The sequence below is a fragment of the Cetorhinus maximus genome, chromosome 28 (genome assembly GCF_964194155.1).
Source record: "Cetorhinus maximus chromosome 28, sCetMax3.hap1.1, whole genome shotgun sequence".
Lineage (NCBI taxonomy): Eukaryota > Metazoa > Chordata > Chondrichthyes > Lamniformes > Cetorhinidae > Cetorhinus > Cetorhinus maximus.
Genome location: NC_135906.1, coordinates 6,834,877 through 6,842,305, shown reverse-complemented (window position 1 = coordinate 6,842,305; position 7,429 = coordinate 6,834,877).

Sequence of the window (7,429 nt, the reverse complement as noted above, 5' to 3'; positions counted from 1 at the left end):
GGATGGTGTCAAGCTTCTTGAGTGTTGTGGGAGTTGTACTCATCAAGGCAAGTGGGGAGTATTCCATCACACTTCTGACTTGTGCCTTGTAGATGGTGGACAGGCTTTGGGAAGTCAGGAAGTGGGCTACCCGTCGCACTATTCCTAGCTCCTGACCTGCTCTTGTCGCTACCGTATTTATATGACTAGTCCAGTTCAGTTTCTGGTCAACGGTAACCCCGATTATGTTGATAGTGGGGGATTCAGTGATGGTAATGCCATTGAACATCAAGGGGTGATGGTTGGATTCTCTCTTTTTGGAGATGGTCATTGCCTGACATTTGTGCAGTGCCAATATTGTCCAAGTCTTGCTGCATTTGGACATAGACTGCTTCAGTATCTGAGGAGTTGTGAATGGTGCTGAACATTGTGCAATCATCAGTGAACATCCCCACTTCTGTCCTTATGATGGAAGGAAGGTCATTGATGAAGCAGCCGAACGTGGTTGGGCCGAGGACACTACCCTGAGGAACTCCTGCAGTGATTTCCTGGAACTGAGATGATTGACCTCCAACAACCACAACCATCTTCTTTTGTGCTAGGTATGACTCCAACCAGCTGAGAGATTTCCCCCCGATTCCCATTGACTTCAGTTTTGCTAGGGCTCCTTGATGCCACACTCGGTCAAATGTTGCCTTGATGTCAGGGACAGTCACTCTCATCTCACCTCTGGCGTTCAGCTGTTTTGTCCATGTTTGAACCAAGGTTGCAATTTAGGATGCATGAGTCATGGGAACTCCCAGGATACCTGGCACAAACGTGTATGATGTGCTTCTGATGATCGCACACCAGTTAAACATTCAGAAAGTGGAAGCCTTTCCTGTTAATGAACATCAGGGCTGCTGCCATGGAGCTTTCAAAGGCACATGTGTGCAATCGATTGCATCCTAAACTCTAGGGAAGCCTAAGATAACTGCAAACCACAGAAATCTAGTAGTCTGGCTTGCCTCGTTGAGTGTGAACTTCACATAATGATGAGTGTTCCTGTAAAGGATCTGTCACCTCCTTGCTACATTTATGCATTAAAGACTATGAGATGCCACATAGGTCTCCTGTGGATGCCTGGAACTATCACAGGCAAAAAAATTGAGTGCGGCAGTGACCTTCAGGGGCACTAACAGGGGATGTCTTCCCAGTCCATGGGGCATTGGATTGTCCCTCAGAATGTGGCAGATATAATCCACCACATCTCTTGACAAGCGCAGACGTGCTCAGCATGGTCTTTCGCTCATCTCCAAGTCTTCTTTGGTAGGCCCTTGGTCGTGTGAGTTGCTTCCGTGGGATGGATCTAACCTTCTCATCCTCTGGATGTTGATGGGACTCCCTGGACCATGGACCCCTGGCCGGGGCTCCTCTCGAAGCTGTGCTAGGTGGCGCTGGGCCATTCTCTCAATCAGATCACTGCCGTCAAGAAGGCAGCATTGAGTGCAAACTCCATTACTCAATCCTCCTTCTCCCTGTGGAGTAATAGATGCAACAGAATATCGAATACTGGGCAAATATAGTAGACCTCCTGCTCACTAACAGAAAGCCAATGTCATGCCCTGGAGCTGCATCTGCATTACAACCTTGCAGCTGGGGCATGAGCTCACACATATAGTTGACCAAGATATCAACCCTGGACTCAACATTTCAATCCCACAGAATTTGGAAGAGGTTTGGACGCATTCATGTAATGTCCCAGTTTACCAAAGGCAATCCCTAATCTGGTATGCTGATCAAACTCAGTTTACACTTCAGCAATGGCTGTATGCCCTTTGGCCTGTTATCCATGCTAATTGAAGGAAGGACATGATAGACTTTCATTGATGATCTGGCAGATATTCAGCAGCTGTGCTTTTTTAACACTTGCCTGTATTTTCCATTCTCACATAACTCTCTGTCAAAGCCCAAATGGACCAACTGTATTGTGAAGCCAATGACTCATTCAGTCTCTTGTTAAAGCATACCAGAAAACAATGGCTCCAACTGCACCTTCTCAAGGAAGTCTTCCTCTTTTGTCTCAGCGCTGACTCTATTTCAAAGTTGTGACTCTAAGCAGTTTGAGGATGCCCCCTTGATCCAGCTGTGGGCTCCCCCTACACTGCCTCCAACCTTACTCGTGCAGATTATTTTCCAGGCTTGATTTCAAACTGCACAACAACCTCGGGGTTTCAAGATAGTGGAGCTGCATTTTTATTTTGAGGCTAGCTTCCACCCTCCCTCGTCAATGTTCAGGTCCCTCCAATCTTCTTGGAACCTCACGATATGCATGTAGAGCTCCCTCCAGCCTCCCCCAGTAAGCCTGGATCCTACTGTAACTGTGGTGGACATTCCAACCCTCCTACCAGAACCCATTACTGCTGATGTCCCCATGCTCCATGTGGACCTTGTCCCTCCTATTATGACACAGCCGATGGTAAAGGCTGAGTTGTTCAAATCCTAGAGGGAAACTTGAAACAACTCTCATAATCCTGCAATTTGTATGTTTCAAGATGCAGGCTTTGAATTCAGTAGTAATAAGACCACCGAGTCTCAGGAGGTTTTTATAAAACTAAATTAAACATTTATTAATAAAAGAAAGATTGTAAACACATACATACGTCCACAAAATTACTACTAAAATAACTACAAAAATCCTGTAATTAATCTGACTCTCAGTTACACCACCATTAAAGCAACAGTAAATCTCATAGATTTATAGAGACACCTGGCAAAGTACATCCTGGAGAGTTGCATTCAAAATGACTTTCTTTCAGCTCTGGGTCCTTGCCAATAGCAGCTTGAAACTTAACAGGCTGGAGGCTTCTCACACTTGTTGGATCTTAAAATGCTTCTACCTTACACACAATCTCCTTTCTCCTTAATACATACCTCTCACTTTGAATGTAAACTTTCCATTGTATCACTAGGCTTTTAACTTTACCTCTTCTAACAAAAACATCCTTTCATCCCATCAATTTTATTAAGCTGAAAAAAAATAAACACATTGCTTGGTGTCTTCTAGCTAGGTGTAGGATTTCACCCGCAGTCTTGAATGGTTTCTTTCAACAAATGCAAATTTACACTTTACCTTCTACCCTCCTTACATTTATCTAATTAACATCTAAAAGCTAATACACATCAAAGTGCCCAGACTAGCTGGCTTTAATCCAATTAAGACACACACATAGACACAGATCCCACTAGAACTATTTTAAAAAATAATTTACATTAACATTATGGACATTAATATCTCTTCATGACACTCTTCATCTCAAGGCTGTGTGGACGGACACATAGAGGTGAACCCCCCCTCGCCTCCACCAAGGAAAGCTTTGAATAGCCCTCCCCCCGACCTTTATTTCATTTTTCCCATTTATAGGATGCAGATGCCTCCCATAACCATTCCATCTGCAGCCCAGTACCAAGGCTGACAACCCCATAGTAAGACCAAGAAAACACCCTGCACACCAAGCTGCGCCTTATCCCAGTTGAGCACACAGGCCTTGCCCCTCCCTGGAGTGGGACTATGATGTGTGTGCCATGCATAGCTCTGTAGCATGGCCCACAAATCCCCAGGACTGCCTTTAAACTCTTACTCTGACCTCTTGGCCCAAGGGCTATGACCGTCTTTCAATGAGCTCTCCTGTTCCTTTACGACTGATCACAACACAGTCTCCCTTCCCCCTCACCTCCATGAGTCTCTATACAACCTGTCCCTCATGAGCAAGCCTTTTCCCTCCCCCACTTTCAAGAATCTCTGTACAACCCATCTTTCTTGTGCCACACTAACACAACCCCGCCCTCGTATTTCGGAGTCTGTGTACACCTCCTCCCATCCATAGTTCAATTCCCATCCACCCTCTTCTGTATCTGCGTTCTAGTTTTCCATGTTGGGCTCCAGCTTCCCCATCCTCAATCTCCCCCCCTCCCTGCCATTGTTCCCCCCGCCTTCCCCCACAACCCCCTCCATAGCACACTGACCCTAGGTCTCTGTCATCCTTACCCCCATCCTGGTCGCAATGTTGGTCTCTGTTTCATTGTGCAGCCTTGGCTGAGACCCTCAGAACACACCATCCCGGAGTGCGGAATACGACTACAGTGAGCAGACCAGCTGACTGGCATTGGTGAGAAACTGGAGCAGCGCTGTTGCAGGCAGACTTTGCATTTTGCACTCACCTCGAAGTCACGAGCAAAGTGAGGGCAGCCAGCTACACACCACTTATATCTGATCGTAATTTAGACCAGTTTAATTTCCCATTGGCACTGCGCATAATTGGGAGGGAGCATGATTCCAGCAAGTAGCGTTTTTAATGAGCATTGATGCATGGTAATGCCAAACATTGATCAACAGGAAACCCAAACTGCCAACAGCCTGCCATGAAAGTGGTGAGGGGCAAATTCCAAAGATTTCCCACCAGCAGAAATTTGATTTTTGCCCTCTCTCTGAATTTTCTGCTCCCACCTGCCACGAAACCCACCAATTGAAGACAAGAACTGGGAAGGAAGACATGGGAAACCTACCCCCTCAACTCCCTCCATGCTCCTCACCTTGGTCCTCTGACTTTTCCTGGAGATCATACTGGAGATGGTGAGAGTCACACGGGAGGTACTCTGTTCTGTGGAAGAGAGGAAGAAACCAGTCACTCAAACTAAACAGGTGTTGCTGGGAGAAGTGAAGTGTGTGAGCCACAGGTGTATGGTGGCCAGGACCTGAATTCAGTGTCCTAAAGGGTCTAATGACCTCATTAGCTCAGAAAAGGTGAACGGCATTATCACTTCCAGGTGGCATCCATCATTCTCTGACTTCCCTAGTATTCTCCTGCACCAACACAACTTGCAGAGCCACACATTCCTTCCTCTTCAGGCACCTCCACAAATCTCCATCTGAACAGCGCACACTCACTGTCACCCTCATCTTATTCCCCTCTTGTACCCATCTGTCTCTCTCTATCTCTTGCAGTGCCATGTCTTGAGAGGACATTAGCAAACATGGACTTCAATGTATTGGTCCATGGTTATGCTTGTCAAGTTACTTCTGTAGTTTGTGGTTACCTTCCGCAGCTTCTGTCTGACCAGGAGTTATTCTTAACTTCCTGCTGTAAGCATATTGAAAGGATTTGCAGATTGATACTCAACACGTTTGGCCACATTACGAATGCACCTTCTGTGGCTATCAAGTCCCAGCGTGGGACTCAAACCCACAGCTCTGGCTCAGAGGCAGGGACTTCACTACCCACTGCGCCACAAGTCCTGCTGCACCCATCCCTCATCCCCCCTCAAGTGTTCTCATTCTATCCTCAAAATACGCTCATAATGTCCTGTTTTCTCACAGAAAGAGGGCACACAAGTCCAGGGGACATAGAGAACCCGAAGTGGGCCTGCAGCCATAGTCATCCTACCAGTGACAGGTAGGAGACAGCTTGAAGTTCAGCAGGGAGGCACACACACACACTAGGCGACAATGATTGGAGTAACCCAGAGACGTGTGACAGCATCATATTACACTTCCATTTGGCATTTAACAATCAATCATGTGGTATAATGTCACCAGTAAGTGAAATGTTATGATATGCATTATATTGAGGTTGAACACATTTCCAAAGTTAGCATTAATTGATCTTGTTGGTCTTCCAAACCTCCTTCAAGGGCGGCAGACTAGCTGATGAGGGAGCAGGCTAATGAGTCCCAAGAGGTGGGTGAGCACTCTGAGGATGCACCGTCACATGACTCCTGCGCACTCTCCATCAGCGTGGATACACAAACTTTGTGGATGCTGTACAGACAGCAAGTTTGTCAGATGGTGAGGCACACTCACATCAGATCAGAAGCATGTGCTGGAGACACAGAGAACACTAGGGAGTCCCCATTGGAGGGCACAGGGCACTCCAAATTATGCTCAACTGGATGTAGATGCTGAGCCTTGGGGATGATCAATGAAAAGGTGACTATTCCAATCCACATCTGGTTGGTCTACCACATTCTGCCATCCATAAATTTGAGGTCATCCAAAACTCTGCTGCTTATGTCCTTATCCGCACCAGGTCCTGTTCCCCTATCATTCCTGTGCTCACTGTTCCTACGCTGGCTCCCAGTCAATCAATGTCTTGATTTCAAAATTCTCATCCTTGTTTTCAAATGCTTCCATGGTCTTTCCTCTCTCTTTCCCTATACTCTCCTCCAACTCCACAACTCTCGGAGCTATCTGTGCTTCCCTGATACTGGCCTCTTGTGCATCTTTAAGGTGCTCCACCATTGGCGGCAGTGCCTTCAACTGCCGAAGCCCTAAGTGCTGGAGTACCCTCCCTCTCTTTCCCCCTGTAAGACACCCTAAAACCTACTTTTCAGACGGAGCTTTGAGTCATCTGCCCGAATATCTGGTGTGTCTCTTGTCAATGTAAAAAAAAAACAATGTCTCTGTGAGGTGCCTCGGGATGTGTTATTAGATTATAGGCAAGTCAAAAGAAGTCCTAGCGGACAGGGGAGTTGGCATCACGACACTCCTGTACTGTGGTGAGACCTGGACTGTGTATCAGCAACGCATCAGAGTGCTAGACAAATCCCATCAGCAATGCCTCCGCCACACTCTCTGGATTCAATGGGGAGGTGACCATCGAACCAACGCTAGTGTCCTTCTGGAAGCCAGATTGCTCCACAAGCAATCAGGAAAAGCACCTTCAAAATCAGCTTCCATGGACTGGTGTCCAGGGATGGCCAAAAAGTAACTCCACCCCCCCCCCCCCCCCCCCCGGCCCAGGTCCTGTTTTCTCAGTTCACAAGTGGTCAGCATTCCAGGAGAGGGCGGGCAAAGCTCCTCCAAGTCAGCCCGAAGCTCAGCCGCAGTGACATGAGCGAGAGGTGCCCGCCGCCCATCCTCGGGGAACGGCGGCCGCCTTGTGCGTTCAGGCTGCATCCCGCTCCGGGCACAGGCGCCTCCCTGACCGGCCTAGAGCGGCCAGCCCCCCCCCCCTGCTAGGGAGGCAAAGGAAGCAAATCCTGCACTCCGGGTCCCCGCTAACTCACTCCGGCCCCGTGTGGGGAATGGGCCTGTTCAGTCACATCAAGACACCAGGCAGAAACTGCCGACCCCTCGCCCTCCACTGACGGGGCAGCCGCCCATGTTGACATGAGAGGCGCTGTACTGATGTCAGTTTTGTAATCAGGGCAAAACAGCAACGCTCCTCGCCACTCTATCTCTGCGCTTTTCCGTCTCAATTTAAAAGGCGCCTCAGCGTCAAACTGATCGCACCGGCCGCCTACCCGGGCGAGCGAGAGTTCGGCAAAATCTGAACCGCCCCACCTTCCCGCCAACGAAAAGGAGAGGCTGTGATTGGAGGATCTGGAGCACGTTTGGTGGGGGGGGGGGGGGGGGGGGGGCGGTGGGTAGGGATTGAGTGAGCCCAACGGCCAAAGCGCGAGCGGCCGGGAT